The sequence below is a fragment of the Melospiza georgiana genome, chromosome 32, assembly GCF_028018845.1.
Source record: "Melospiza georgiana isolate bMelGeo1 chromosome 32, bMelGeo1.pri, whole genome shotgun sequence".
Lineage (NCBI taxonomy): Eukaryota > Metazoa > Chordata > Aves > Passeriformes > Passerellidae > Melospiza > Melospiza georgiana.
Genome location: NC_080461.1, coordinates 2836297 through 2851270, shown reverse-complemented (window position 1 = coordinate 2851270; position 14974 = coordinate 2836297). Strand labels below are relative to the sequence as shown.

Below are 14974 nucleotides of genomic sequence, written 5' to 3'. Positions count from 1 at the left end.
GGGAGTCAGAAGAAAAACTCCCGAAAGCACAACTCCATTGCAAGATGGCCTTCCTTTTCATTTCATAAAGAAGCTCTAGATCCACTTCTGGATTGTCCGTTTTTGGTTAAGGATGGGAAGTTCTTTTTCATTTTTTTTTTCATGTGGTTTGGCAGTGGATGAGGCTCTTGTTCATTGACAAACTCCAGACCAAAGTGCCTTTGGAAGATGGCCCACGTGGCAGTTTTTGCCCAGCCATGGTACTTGTGGATATAAGAAAACAAGGGCAACGGTATTTGCAGCCAAAACCCAGCAAAGCTTGGCTCAGCCAAAACATCCTGGGGAGATCGAGGCCTCCAGCTGTCCCTAGAAATCAGCAGAGTTCCAGCCAAATGGTTGTGTAGCACTAAGTGCAATCGCTTTGCCTGGATCAGAGCCTTGCACAGCTGAAGAAGCAGAAAGATCAGCAAGGAGCTCCCAAAGGCCCCTCACATCATTTTCATTTTTCTCATCTTGTGTAAGTTTGCAACTAAACATGTGTTTGCAGTTGAGCTAATGAGAGAAAAAAAATTGAAAAGAGGCTTTATGGCAGGGCCATGACATTGCACAAGAGGAATCACTGGTGTGCATTTCATTGGCCCTCTCTCAAGCCTCTAAAAGTATTGTAGCCCTGATTTTAAATAGGCCGGTATGAACCAACTTGGAGAGACAAAGACTAAAATGGCGTATGAGGTTTTTTTTTAAGAGTGAGAAAAACTACCCAAAGGGTGCTGTTTTGTGACATTTTTAAATATACAACGTCAAAATTACCAACTGCAATAAATCAAGAGTTTAAAAAGGTGTGTTTTGGTATATGAATAATAAAAACTACAAAAATGTGCAGATATGAATGCATGTTTTCATAAAAATCATGAAATTCTAGACAAAAAAATACATGCCCTGAACTGCAATACAAAGGCAGATAGAAGTGTACTTGAATTAGCACTTTTTACATTGTTGGGGTTTTTTCCTTGTGAAGAGGAGCTAGGGTATTGCTGAAGAAAAGTGGCACAAGCAGGATAGGGCAGCATGCCGTGCTCCGTGCAGAGGCTGCCAGGGGCTGCCTGAAGAGCGCCCTGCTGCAGCCAGAGCCCTCCTGGCCTGGGGCCCGGGAGCAAAGGGCCAGGGCAGCCACCTCTTCCTTGTCCTGACCCTGCCACCGCTCCTTGCTGCTGCTGCTGCAGAGGGAAAGAGACTCTCCTAAGGCCCCATGAACGAATGCACTTAAATAGCCCTGGGGATGCCAGTGAAGGAAACCATGTGTCACATAATGCATGTATGACCAGAGTCAACAAAAAACACCATCTAAACATGGAATTGTTGCACCTCTCTAGGACAGGCAGAAATTTAGAGAATTAACTGGAGACTTCAGGGCACAAGAGGCCAGAAAAGGAAAACAACTCTGAAGGGAAAAATCATCATATCTGGAGGGGAAAAGATCTCTGCCTGCTCATAATTGGTCGAGGGAACATGTCTCTAATCCTCTCCAGAAAGGGATGCTTTAGGTGAGCTTTGCAACTTCCAACTGCCTTGGACCAGAGCCAGGAAGATTCAATTACATAAATGTTACATAGACAGACAGATGACAGACAGACAGACAGATAGATAGACAGATTTCATTACTTAAATCTCTCTTTACTGTCCTCTCTGTTGCTACAGATATCAGAACTTGGTAGCCAGTGCCATGCTCAACTACAATCCTGAGATTGCTCTCCTGTTGCTTCAAAAAAGCACACGCTTGGGGAATCTGGAGCGTGTAGGTCCTTACAGAAAGGGATCAGACCCAGAGCATTGCACTGGGAATTGCACTCTTTGTGCATCTGTTCTTGGGCAAGTTCTTCTCTTGGACTCGACCACACTGGTGGAACTAAAATGGCTGGAAACAGAAATGCAGCCCAGCCCCTTCCAGCTCCTGTGATCTCTGAGGAGCAGCTGGAATGCAAGGGCATTGACCTCTTGCTAAATTCCCAAACACAACTATTACAGTGACCTGACGAAGGTCTCCAGGGTGAGAGAAGGATGAGAAACTTGTTTGATGATCAGAAGGCTGGATTTATTGATATATGATATATAATACATTATAACTATACTAAAAAGAATAAGGAGAGAAGTTGCAGAGCTGCTAAGCTAAGAACAGAATAGAAAGAATAGACCACAAAGTTCTGTGTCCAGGGAATCTCTCCCAGAGCCTGTTCCTGTGATTGGCCCCCAATTGTACACATGGAACATGAACCAATCACAGGTGCACCCTATTGCATTTCACAGCAGCTGATAATCACAGAATCACAGAATCACAGAATTTCAAGACTGGAAGAGACCTATAAGATCATCTAGTCCAGCCGATGTTCTAACTGTTCAACTAGATCATGGCAGCAAGTGCCACATCCAGTCTTTTTTTGAATTCTTCAAGGGATGATGCCTCTACCACCTCACTGGGTAAATGATTCCAGTATCTGACCACTCTTTCTGTGAAGTATTTCCTTCTTACTTCTAACTTACATCTACCTTGACGCAACTTGAGACTGTGTCCTCTTGTTCTATCCGTTGTCACCCGGAGAAAGAGGCCGACCCTCAGCTCACTACAGCTACCCTTTAGGAAGTTGTAGAGAGTGATGAGGTCACCCCTTAGTCTCCTTTTCTCCAGGCTGAACAACCCCAACTCCCTCAGTCGCTCTTCATATGGCTTGTGCTCCAAGCCCCTTATTAGTTTCGTTGCCCTCCTCTGGACATGCTCAAGTAACTCCACGTCCCTCCTAAAGTGAGGGGCCCAGAACTGGATACAATACTCCAAGTGAGGCCTCACCAGTGCCGAGTACAGGGGAAGAATGACCTCTCTGTTCCTGCTGGCCACTCAATTTCTGATACTGGCCAGGATGGCATTGGCCCTCTTGGCTACCTGGGCACACTGCTGGCTCATATTCAATCGACTGTCAACCAGCACCCCCAGGTCCCTTTCCACCTGGGCACTATCCAGCCACTCCATCCCCAGCTTGTATCGGTATAGGGGGTTATTATGGCCGAAGTGCAATCCTCGGCACTTGGACTTATTGAAGCTCATCCCGTTTGATTCTGTCCATATGTCCAGCCGTTCCAAGTCTCTCTGGAGAGCCCTACACACCTCTAGTAGATCTACACTCATTCCCAATTTGGTATCATCGGTGAATTTACTAATAAAAGACTCTAAGCCCTCATCCATATCGTCAATAAAAATATTGAACAAAGCTGGTCCCAACACAGACCCCTGAGGGACACCACTGGTGACTGGTCGCCAGCTGGATGTGACACCATTCACCACCACTCTCTGGGCCCGGCCATCCAGCCAGTTCTGAACCCAGCAAAGGGTATTCCTATCCAGACCACGGCCAGTGAGCTTGTCTAGGAGTATGCTATGGGAAACAGTGTCGAAGGCCTTGCTGAAATCCAGAAAAACAACATCTACAGCCTTCCCTGCATCCACTAGCAGGGTTACCTGGTCATAAAAGGTGATCAGGTTAGTTAGACATGATCTACCCCTCCTAAATCCGTGCTGGCTGGGTCTGATACCCTGGCCATCCTGCAAATTTTGCATGATGGCACGTAATATAAACTGTTCCATTATTTTGCCAGGTAATCATTGTTTACATTCTCTTTCTGGGGCCTCAGCTTCCCAGAAGAGGAAAAATCCCAAAGAGAGGATTTCTATGAAAAAATGTCTGTGACACACAACACACACTGATTCCTTGGGCTACAAAAAGGCACGGGCACTACTAAACTCAAAGTGATCTGTAAGGCCATACTGGCTGGCCTGGAAACACAACAGCTCCTTCTGCACCAAGGTCCCTGCACAGAATGATGTGTTCTCATGCAAAACTACTGCATTCTCCAGAAGTGATACCTTGGAAATTAAAATTCTAGCAGACCCAGTGCCAGTGCTATAAAAGAGCAGAAAATAATTATGAAAAGAACCTCAGTTGGGAGAAAAAGAAAATGAACAGCCTCTTCCTCCAAGCAAACAAAAAAAAAAAAAAGAAAAAGGAAAATAAGGGGCAAAAGTCATTTCCAAAAGTGCCTCAAATATTTGGATGCACTGAGGAGATGCTGAAGGTCCCTCATGAGGCTCCTGTGGCCCAAGATAAAGCTCCCTCAGCACCTCCTCACTGGCCTTGTGCTCCATCCCCTTGCCCAGCTCCCCTGTCCTTCTGTGCACACGCTGCAGCCCCTCAATGACTCTCTGCTTCCCAGGGGCCCACAAGTGCACACAGCACTCCAGCTGTGGCCGTGGCGCTGCCCAGCACAGGGCCACGCTCACTGCCCTGCTCCTGCTGCCCCACTGCTGCTGACACAGGCCACCATGCCCTTGGCCTTCTTGGCCACCTGGCCACACACTGCCTCATCTTCAGCTGCTCAAGGCCGCCAGCCCTGCGTCCTTTTGGCCCACGCAGCTCCCCAGCCACAAAGGTGCCCATTTCACTTCAGATACAACAGGCATCAATGCAAGATGGTCTCCCTCTTCCGAGAAACACAAGACAGCAGTCAAGGACTTGCAGCTTCACCCCCACTCTGGGCTCCAATGCACTTGCCAAAGCTACAGACTTCCGTGCAAAACAGATCAGCAGAAACTTGCCTCATCTGCTGTTTGCAGCTTCTCAAAAGCCAAAAGGCAGTTGGGTCAACAGTGACTCTGCAAGTGAAGAACGACTCAAGAAAACTGCAAAACGCTTCCACAAGCTAAAGACACCTTTACAACAAGGGAAAAGAAACCAAGAAAGCCTTTTGACCTCCAGCACTACCACGTGTGCCCTTGGCCGTAAGATCGCAGAAGGCCAGAGATGGAGCTTCCCTGAACCAAGCAGCCAGAAGCTCAGCCAGAGCCCCCAGCTCTGCACTGCCCCAACAGAACAGGTCAAAGGCCAATTTCTAGCTGTCACTGCCTGCAGGAAGTGGCTAAGTCCTGCAGGACTCCAGCTCTCAGCATCCTTGGCCAGACAGAGCAAGTGCTGTTTGCTCAGAAACTTGCACCTCTGCCTTGCACTAAAGACAGCGCCCCCCACAGTGGGCACTTACTCTCTTGGAATGATGAGCAGGCTGTGGTGTGACCACGGCTGGGCAAAGGCAGTGATCGTATTTTTTGTTTTCCTCCTCTCTGGCTTCTTCTGCAATAGCAGAGATAGCCAGGGGAAAAATGACTCTTGCTCTTGTCACCTGCGGCAAGAGAGTATCATAAGGGGACATACTGTTACCTAGCGCTTATAACCTCATTTCTCCACACATCTACAGCCATATCTTCTAAGGAGAGTTCATGAACATTGTTAACAATGGCATTCTATGTCACTCCAATCTCTACTTACATGCAAAAAGCGTCAAATAGGAGATTGAAAAGGAAACACCATATACAGCAAAAAGCGCAGGAGCAAGATGGTGAATCATTATAGCACTGCTCTGCAAGTTTGCAGGCTGTGCTGCAACACCAGAAAAAACAAGACTTTTGAAAGTGTGCAAGTGCCCGCTGCAAAATGCCTCAATCATGAGGATGGTACTGCACTGAGCAAGGCTTAGGGCTGCTCAGACACTGAGACCTTCCATGCACCTAGGCAACCTTCTGATGTCACAACGACGAGGTGGCAACCATTCCCTGAAAACACAAAGAAAACATTCCGTGTTAGTCTGTGAATTTATGCCAAGCAATAACCAACCTTCCCTACAGCAAACAGAAAATATCCTCGGAAGTTCTCCTGTGTCACAAAGCAGCACAAATTCTCCTGGTGGGCCAAAGCCTGTTGTTAGTGGGATCCAAGAGGAACTCCAAGAGCACCCTCAGCTGTGGCCGCAGTACTGCCCAGCACAGGGCCACGCTCACTGCCTTGCTCCTGCTGCCCCACTGCTGCTGACACAGGCCACCATGCCCTTGGCCTTCTTGGCCACCTGGCCACACGCTGCCTCATCTTTAGCTGCTCAAGGCCGCCAGCCCTGCATCCTTTTGGCCCACACAGATCCCCAGCCACAAAGGTGCCTGTTTGGTTTCAAATGCAGCATCCACCATTTCAAGATGGCCTTCTTGTTCCACAGCTGCATCTTCTAAGGAGATGGCATTAAATTTACAGGAATGGAATTCTCAGTCTCTTTGACTAAATTGAACTGGGCTAATTCTACTCTCTAGGAAGTTGCTGTTAGTTCAGTGTTCCCCTCTGGCTGCTGTCAGCAAGAGACATTTTCTCTGCAAAACTCAGAGTTTTGTAGTTTGTAGTTTTTCAGTGCTCTGAGATGAAAACTAGGAATTATTCACTTATGTCTTTGTTACCTTTGTTGAAGGCATCACAATGGATTTTCTTTTGGTGTCCCTAGCCAGCCCTCTACTGCTACTGGCCACGCTGACAGTTGGCTCTACAATTCTTAAACACCAGGAACATGAAATGTGCCTTTCTCACTCAGCTCAGGATCAGCACTGCTGAATACGCTTGAGGTGACCTGTAGCAGGCAGGGGAAATGAATCAGATGCTGTGAGAAAACTGCCTGGGCTGCTGAATCCCACAGAACAATTCAACCCAAAAAGAGATGATTTCCCCTTTCTCAACTTCTCTCCAGAAGACACATTTCATTCACACACCAGCAAGAGATCCGGTCAGTGTTCTTGCTTGTGCCTACAATTTGGCCTGTTTTGCAAGTAAATGACTACAAACATGATCAAGAAAATGGAGATTCTTCTTTAACACTCAATGCTCCTGTTCTACCAAACACTTATAACAACTTCTGAAATCCTCTCCTTCAAGTACTTTTTAAAAAAAATCAGTTGCATGCACCAATTCTCATTAACTTGCTGGAAACTTGCCCAGAAAAGCTTCTCAAAAATCCCCCTGAGCTCTGGCAGTACTTTGTGAAATAGCACAGCAGCAGCTCCAGGGTTCTGGAGCAGACACTCACTGCTTTGGAGTTTGCATTTCATTGCAATGGGAAGATCACTATTTTCACACTCAGTCAAGGGTCAAGGTAGACAGTCAGATCCTTTCAGGAGAAACTGTAGAAAGAAAGAAGCTTCCTCTGAATTCTGGGAACAGCAACTACCTACTATTCTTCCTAATCACCATACTCATCCTAATCATCACCAACAACCTATTTGTCCTGTTCATTGGCTGAAAAGGAGTTGGAATCATATCCTTCCTACTAATCAGCTGATGACACGGCCGAGCAGAGGCCGACACCGCCGCCCTCCAAGCCGTACGTTACAACCAAATCTGAGACATCAGACTTATCCTTTGCACAGCATGACCAGGCTCCACCACAAACACCTGAGAAATCCAACAACTTCCTACCCCATCCCAAACTCCTACACTACCCCTACTAGGTCTCATCCTAGCTGCAACCGGAAAATTTGCTCAATTTGGCCTCTAGCCATGACTCCCAGCTGCAATAGAAGGGCCAACGCCCGTATCCACACTACTCCACTCCAGCACAATAGTAGTTGCTGGAATTTTCCTACTCATCCGAACCCACCCTCTATTCAATAATAACCAAACTGCCCTAACCCTGTGCCTCTGCCTAGGAGCTCTATCCATACTATTTGCAGCCATGTGCGCCCTCACCCAAAACGACATTAAAAAACTCATTGCCTTCTCTAAGCCAACTAGGACTAATAATAGTCACAATTGAATTAAACTACCCGAACTAGCCTTCCTCCACATCTCAACTCATACATTCTTCAAAGCCATGCTCTTCCTATGCTCAGGCTCCATCATTCACAGCTTAAATGGAGAACAGGACATCCTAAATAGGAGGACTCCAAAAAATACTCCCCACAAGCACTGCATGCCTTACCATCGGCAACCTCGCCCTAATAGGAACACCATTCCTAGAAGGATTCTACTCAAAAGACCAAATCATTGAAAGCCTAAACACATCCTACTTAAATACTGGAGCCCTACTCCTAACCCTTCTAGCCATCATTCACCACGGTACACACAATCCGCATAACGTTCCTAGTACAGACCAGCTTTGTTCAAATTCCGCCCTTGACCCCAGTAAATGAAAACAACCCCTCAGTAACTTCCCCTATCACTTGCCTTGCGCTGGGAAGCATCCTGGCAGGATTCCTCATCACCTCATTCATCATCCCCACAAAAATCCCTCCAATAACCATGGCATCCCCAATAAAATAACTGCCCTAATCGTAACAGTCCTAGGCATCGCTTTAGCTCTAGAAATTTCAAAAATAGACCAAACACTCATCCTCACAAAAAAAGCCCCCTTCTCAAACTTCTCAACATCCCTAGGATACTTTAACCCCCTAACCCACCGCCTAAGTATAACCAAATTGACCTCTCCTGATACAAAATATTAGGTCCAGAGGGGCTAGCCAGCCTACAACTAATAGCAACCAAAACTGCCACCACCCTCCACTCAGGTCTAATCAAAGCTTACTTAGGATCATTCGCCTTATCCATTGCCATCATCCTCGTATCCACATACAGAAATAACCAATGGCCTTCAACCTTCATAAAAACCACCAAATCCTCAAAATCATCAACAACGCCCTAATCAACCTCCCAGTGCCATCAAACATCTCAACATGATGAAATTTCGGGTCTCTAGTAGATGTTTGCTTAATTACTCAAATTGTCACAGGTCTTCTGCTAGGCTATGCACTACACAGCAGATACCAAACTAGCCTTCTCCTCTGTCGCTCACAAATGCCGAGACGTACAATTCGACTGACTCATCCGCAACCTCCACACAAACGGAGCCTCCTTCTTCTTCATCTGCATCTACCTACGCATTGGTCGAGGACTCTACTACGGCTTATACCTAAACAAAGAAACCTGAAACATTGGAGTCATCCTCCTCCTAACCCTCATAGCAACCGCCTTCATAGGATACATCCTACCATGAGGCCAACTATCATTCTGAGGAGCTACTGTAATCACAAACCTATTCTCTGCCATCTCTTACATCGGGCAAACACTAGTCAAGTGAGCCTGAGGCGGGTTCTCTGTTGACAATCCCACACTGTCCCGATTCTTTGCTCTCCACTTCCTCCTTCCCTTTGTCATCGTAGGCCTTACTCTCGTCCATCTCACCTTCCCCCATGAAACAGGCTCAAACAACCTGCTAGGCATTCCCTCAGACTGTGACAAGATCCCCTTCCATGCATACTACACCATCAAAGACATCCTAGGATTCGCACCAATGCTCTCCCTACTCGTCTCACTAGCCCTATTCTCCCCCAACCTCCTAGGTTACCCAGAAAACTTCACCCCAGCCAACCCACTAGTCACCCCTCCTCACATCAAACCCGAGTGATCTTTCCTATTTGCTTATGCCATCCTCCGATCCATCCCAAACAAACTAGGAGGCGTAGTGCCTCTAGCCGCCTCAATCCTCATCCTGTTCCTCACCCCACTATTACATACATCAAAACTACGATCAATACCCTTCCCCCCCTATCACAAATCCTATTCTGAACCCTAGTCGTCAAAGTCCTCATCCTAACCTGAGTAGGCAGCCAGCCAGTAGAACACCCCTTCATCCTCATCGGCCAACTAGCCTCATTCACATACTTCACAATCATTCTAGTTCTATTCCCCCTGATTGAGGAAGTTGTCAGTGGGCTGCTGCACACTTACAGGAGCTTTGTTTTTTCCACTGTGTGAGCACAGCCTGCAAACTTGCAGGGCAGTGTTAAAATGATTGAGTGAATTGCTCCTGTGATTTTGCTGCCTATGGCATTACTTATGGTGCTTTTTTTAATGACATGTTTCACAAGGAAGTAGATGTTTCCTCTCTACTTAGGTTAGGGTGTATCCTAACCTGGCTTTTGTACGTCTTCCTGCTCTTTCTTAGTGCCTGAGTTTCTGATTTTGAAACAGAAAGAGCAATAGGATGCCACTGGTTTGGTAAAGCTCTTGTCAAGGCATTCAGCTAAAAAGGGGGTGTCTGAAGCCACAGGGGCAACTAGATATATACATGCAAGTATCCGCGCTGCAGTGTAGATGCCCTGGACACCCCAATCAGGCAGATAGGAGCGGGCTCAGACACTCGGCTTCCCTGCACCAAGTCAAGGTTTTGATGACACTACAACAAGGTGGCAACCTTTAAGTTTTTAAAGGTTTATTATACCTTAAGAAAAGACTGTATTAGGAAAGATTGCAGCACTGGGAAGTCTCCATGATTAACAGCCACATGCCCATCTACAAAAGGGATGCTCTGCTTTTTAAACCCTTAGCCCCTCCCAATGTTTCGTCAGTCAACTCCTTCTCTGCCGTCCAGTGGTGGAGATTACTTTCTTGCATCTTGATTGGAGGTCAGGTGTTGTTACACCCCGCCTGCTGGTCACAAGCCAGCCCTCCCCAAATGCCCTGACTACCAAGGCTATTACAAAGGGGATAAGAAAGAGGACAATGGGAGGACATATTACAATAACAGCACTTTACATTTGAACATAATATCTATCTCTTAATTGTGAGAGCCAACTATTACATTACTCACCTATAATGCACAGAAGCAGGAGAGAAGGCACTGTTGGCATAACAGCTGAAATCATTGCTAACAAATCTCCCCACATATTTGCACGTTTATTGGACATGGCCAGGACTCCTGTGGATATACATCTCTGCCTTTCTTCCCCTTTGGAAGCAGTCAACCTGGAAACTCGTGGGGAAACCAAGGGCTTTGTGGGGGCTGCATTGCTCTGCACACACCCAGGCCACCGGTGGCACAGAGCTTTGGTGCCTAAAAAGATCAACCAGAGGAAAACAGCTGGAGAAGGTTTCATTTGGACCTTTCTTACCTGCTAACAGAAGTTGTCAAAATGAAAGTGACCAAGCAGGGCTTGATCCCTGCTGCCAGCTTGGGGTTAGAAAGGAGGCATTACTTGATTTCAGTGGTGGGTGCACAGGGAATCACTTCCCTAAGCCCTGCACACCCAGCAATCTCACCTAGTAGTTTGTATCCATAGAACTAAGACATATTCAGTACTTTGCTAAAACTCAAGGGCTAAACATTACCTCCAATTTATTGACATATTTCAATCACTTCTCAGAATTTATTGACATCAGAGTAGGAGTGTTCTGTAGATCCCTGCTGGTCATTGTCACAGGTTCAGGTGACCCATGCACAAAATAACCCAGGACAAAACTGGGATTGCAAAGCAAATTCATTCTGTTAGTTGCAGTAGCATATAATACATACTGACCTCTGGATTCCCAAAAATCCACTGAACAGGAGAAGGATTTGGAGCGTGGTGCTCGGCAGCAGGGGCAGGTAGGCAGTGCATTTCCAGGACATCCCCTGGATCAAAATGCTGTGCATCCCGTCCTTCTCAACCCTCCAGCACAGAACTAGGCCTTGTATCTCCTGCTCGGGAGTGGAATTTTACAGCAGGAGTTAGAGCAGCAGCTCACACATGCCTGGTGTGTGAGATGAAGCCATGATGGCTCAGGATGACTCCATGACTCCCTGCCACCAAGGGCTCCATTGTGCATTGCTCTCCTTTCAAAGCTTGACTGCCCACCCATTGACCAATCCATTGTTTCTCTTTCAAGGCTCAAGGTCCCACCTCTTAAACAAGACACTTTTCTTCATTGTCTTGTCAACCTGATCAAACATGGTTTAAATATGGCAGGGTCTGGGACACGACTCAAGTTCCTGACACAGTCATTTGGGAAATATTCCCATTCCTCAAACTCTCCTTTGGTGGTCAAGAGCCTCCTAAAACACTTTCTTGAGTTTTAATGCGCTCCAGCTACCTTCTTAGCAGGACCACTCTCCTTATTCTGAAGGCCAAGATAGCCACTTGCACACAGTAAGCACTGCAGTGGGGGAATACATGGTTCAGCACTGCTGTTAAAGCTAAAGGAATTCAAAAGACTATGCCCTGTTTGTTGGACTTAATGCCTCTCCTTCCTATTCTGGGAATCAAACACAAGTGTTTCATCAATACACCCTGCAAGTGCTCTTGCTCAGTGAAGCCACATTGCTGTTTCAATAAAGCAGCCGGGACTCAGTTTCTTCATGCAGGGAAAGCCAATTCTTTATTCACATAACTCATTTTTATACTGTTTTCACAGACCTTGTGTTCAACTCCAACTGGCTGATAGTTTCCTTGTCTCACAATTTATTGCTTAGAAGGTGTATTGGTGTGTACATGCTAAAACTCTCTCTATTTAAGACTCCCTCTTACTCAGGTGATTACATTTTGCTTTTGTGGACGCTCATGGGACAGGTTTCTTGTTTATTACAGATGCACACAGTATTCTTAGCACAATAGCTTGTTGTGCTAACTGCACTCATGACTATTCCCATGGGAAGTTAGCTGGCTGCACGTAGAAGACGCAACAGGCCAGCTGGGAATTTACTATAGGAAGGTCTGATTTTATAAGACCTTTCTTTTGTAGTGACCTTGTGTGCAACACATTATGACTTTTTTCAGTAATTAATGTAGAAAACAAAAATTGCCTACTGAAACCCTTCTGCCCCCTTCCAAATCAGTTCACTCCTCAAACACAAGCCTCAAGCACATCCCTGATGTGCCTCTCCCCCTGCAGCTCAGAGCTGCATTGTACAGTGCTTGCTGTGCACCAGAGAGCAAAAAGCAGGCTGGCGTGGTAGCCCTGCATATTTCTGCCAAACTCTCTGCATCTCACACCTTTGCTCTGGCTCAGTGCAGAACTGCAGGGTTGCAGGCACTTCCTCCCAGAGTTGCATGAGGCGCTGGCTCCTGCAGATGGGCCCTGCCAAGCTGTCCCTGTCTCACGGTGGCCTCGCTTCCCCTGGCAGAGTGCCAGGCCTGAAGGAGCTGCCCTGTGCTCCAGCCTGCCAAGCAGCCCGGCTCCCTGCCCTGGTGCCCAGAGTGCTGCACACACTGCTGGCCTTTGCCAGGAGTTGCAGGGCAGCGGGCAGAAGAGGAGGAGTTCTCAGCCAGCCCAGCGGCCCTTGGCTGCCCTTGGCCTTTCTCTGCTCCTGGGCACACTCCAGATGGCCATGGCCTCCAGGCTGGGCTGTGCCCAGCACAGCTGCACTTCCCCTCGGGAGCAGCCAGCTGCCACCTGGGCTCTGAGAGCAGAGGATTTGCCTGCTCCCTGGAAGAGGCACCCAGGGCTCAGCTGCTGCCTCTTGCAGCTCCAAGGGCCTCATTCCAGCCTGCCTCTGCCGGGGCTCAAGCTGCTCGGGGCTCTGCTGGGGCTCCAGCCCAGGCAAGGCCGGGCCCGCTCTCAGCTCACAGGCGCTGACAGCTCTGCACCACAGGAGACCTTCCCGAGCACCCTCTCTGATCTTTCTGCTTTCTCACTTGAGCAAGGCTCTCCTCCAGCCAAAGAGATTATTGCATTTAGGGATACAAATCCAAGTGGCAGGAACCCCAATGCTCTCCAGTCACAGCTCAATGCCTGAATCTGCACAGGATGTTTGGGCTGCCCCATTCTTCATTTAGTTTTGCCTTTAAATGCCATTTCCCTTTCTTCCTCACCTAGAAATACCACAGCTGGCCAAAAACACACCAGTAGGCCATATTTCAAAGGCAGTCTGGTCTGGAGAGAATGAATGAAGAAGATCCTTCCCCATTTTCACACCACTGCAAAGACACCGTTTCACTTTCCACCTTTAAGAAACAACAGACAATTCAGAGAGAAATCACGAGCTTATTCACAGAGTGAGAAGGAAGGGAATCTTCAAGGTGAGTTGTGGTTTCAGAAACTTTATTGGTTTCCAATCCTACTCTGACGTCGTATTAGACAATCCTACTCTAACCCTCACTCTTACCTTAATCCTAATCATAATCCTAATCCTAATCCTTATCCTAATCGTAATCCTAATCTTAGTCATAACCTACAGTGCTACTCTAAACTGGTTGAGGAATAAATGGTTCTGATGTGATTGTCACATTTTTGTCTCCTTCCTCTTCTTTACTGAAACAATCTGTTGCACCAGGCTGGACGCAGGCTCAGCAAATCTTACAAATGGATGCTGCCCAAAGGGAAAAAAGCCAAATCAACAAAAAACAATGAACCATGACTTTCCAAGCTCAGTGCTTCACAGGATTCCTCCTGCTCCTAGAAGGATGCAGGAAGAGGAACAATGGGATCATCTACACCTCTGTATTTATGTGCAGTACTTTGCCATCACAGGCAAACATGGCCCAGGATCCCACTCATCCATTTATACAGGTGTCTTCATCTTGCTGAGATTTTAGCCCTGCCAGTTCTCTAGAAATGGTGCTTTCTGTCCTTGGAGTTTCTTCTTTTCAGGAAACTCCAAAGCCTCTCATTGATCCCTCTCTTTGTAAGACAGGCACTTTGCTGATTTCCACAGAGAGACAGAGCAGTGTCTACCTTTCCATGCCCTGCCCCTCGTGTGCTGGTTGGCACCTTCCTTCCCAGCAGGGCCAGCCCAGTGGCACTGGGCCCTGCAGTTCCCACTCTGCCACACAACCTGGCAGTAACCCTGGCACAGTTCTCATCTCCTTGAGGGTGCCAGGCAGCAGATGGGGCTGGGACAAGTCTCTCCTGGCTGTCTCTGTTTGTGGCAGAAACCTCTAAGGGTGGGCTGGGGGGCACAAACCAGGGCCCCTCAGAGGCTCAGAGTGAACCCCCACAGCCCCTCTTGCCCACAGCCAAATCTCTGACTGTTTAGCTGGGACTGGCTTCCTTGGGTTCCTGCACCTCCATTTCATGTCTCTGTACCCTGCATTGCTCTACTTCAATTCTTTTGCCATTAGATAAAACTGAACACACCACCAAATTACAAATAAAAGAGGGTGACAGAAACAGAAAACAGAGCACCTCTCCTCTCAGGAAATGCAGAGAGAGATGGAGTTATTCAGTTTTGTGAAGAACAGGCCCCAGGGAGACTTTATTGTCACTTTACATGACTTCAGAGCGGTTTTGAGCAAAGTAGGGGACATCTTTGTTAAAAGGGCCAGTTACAATAGGATGTGGGTGAATATTTTTAAACAAAATGGGGATCAAGTCAGAGTAGGTCTAAGGAAGAACTT

The 14974-nt window shown here is 47.3% G+C and overlaps 1 pseudogene; it reads left to right on the top strand.

Annotated features, from left to right (window-relative positions):
* Nucleotides 1-8468: 8468 nt before the first annotated feature.
* Nucleotides 8469-9362, top strand: LOC131094969 (cytochrome b-like; annotated as a pseudogene).
* Nucleotides 9363-14974: the final 5612 nt, after the last annotated feature.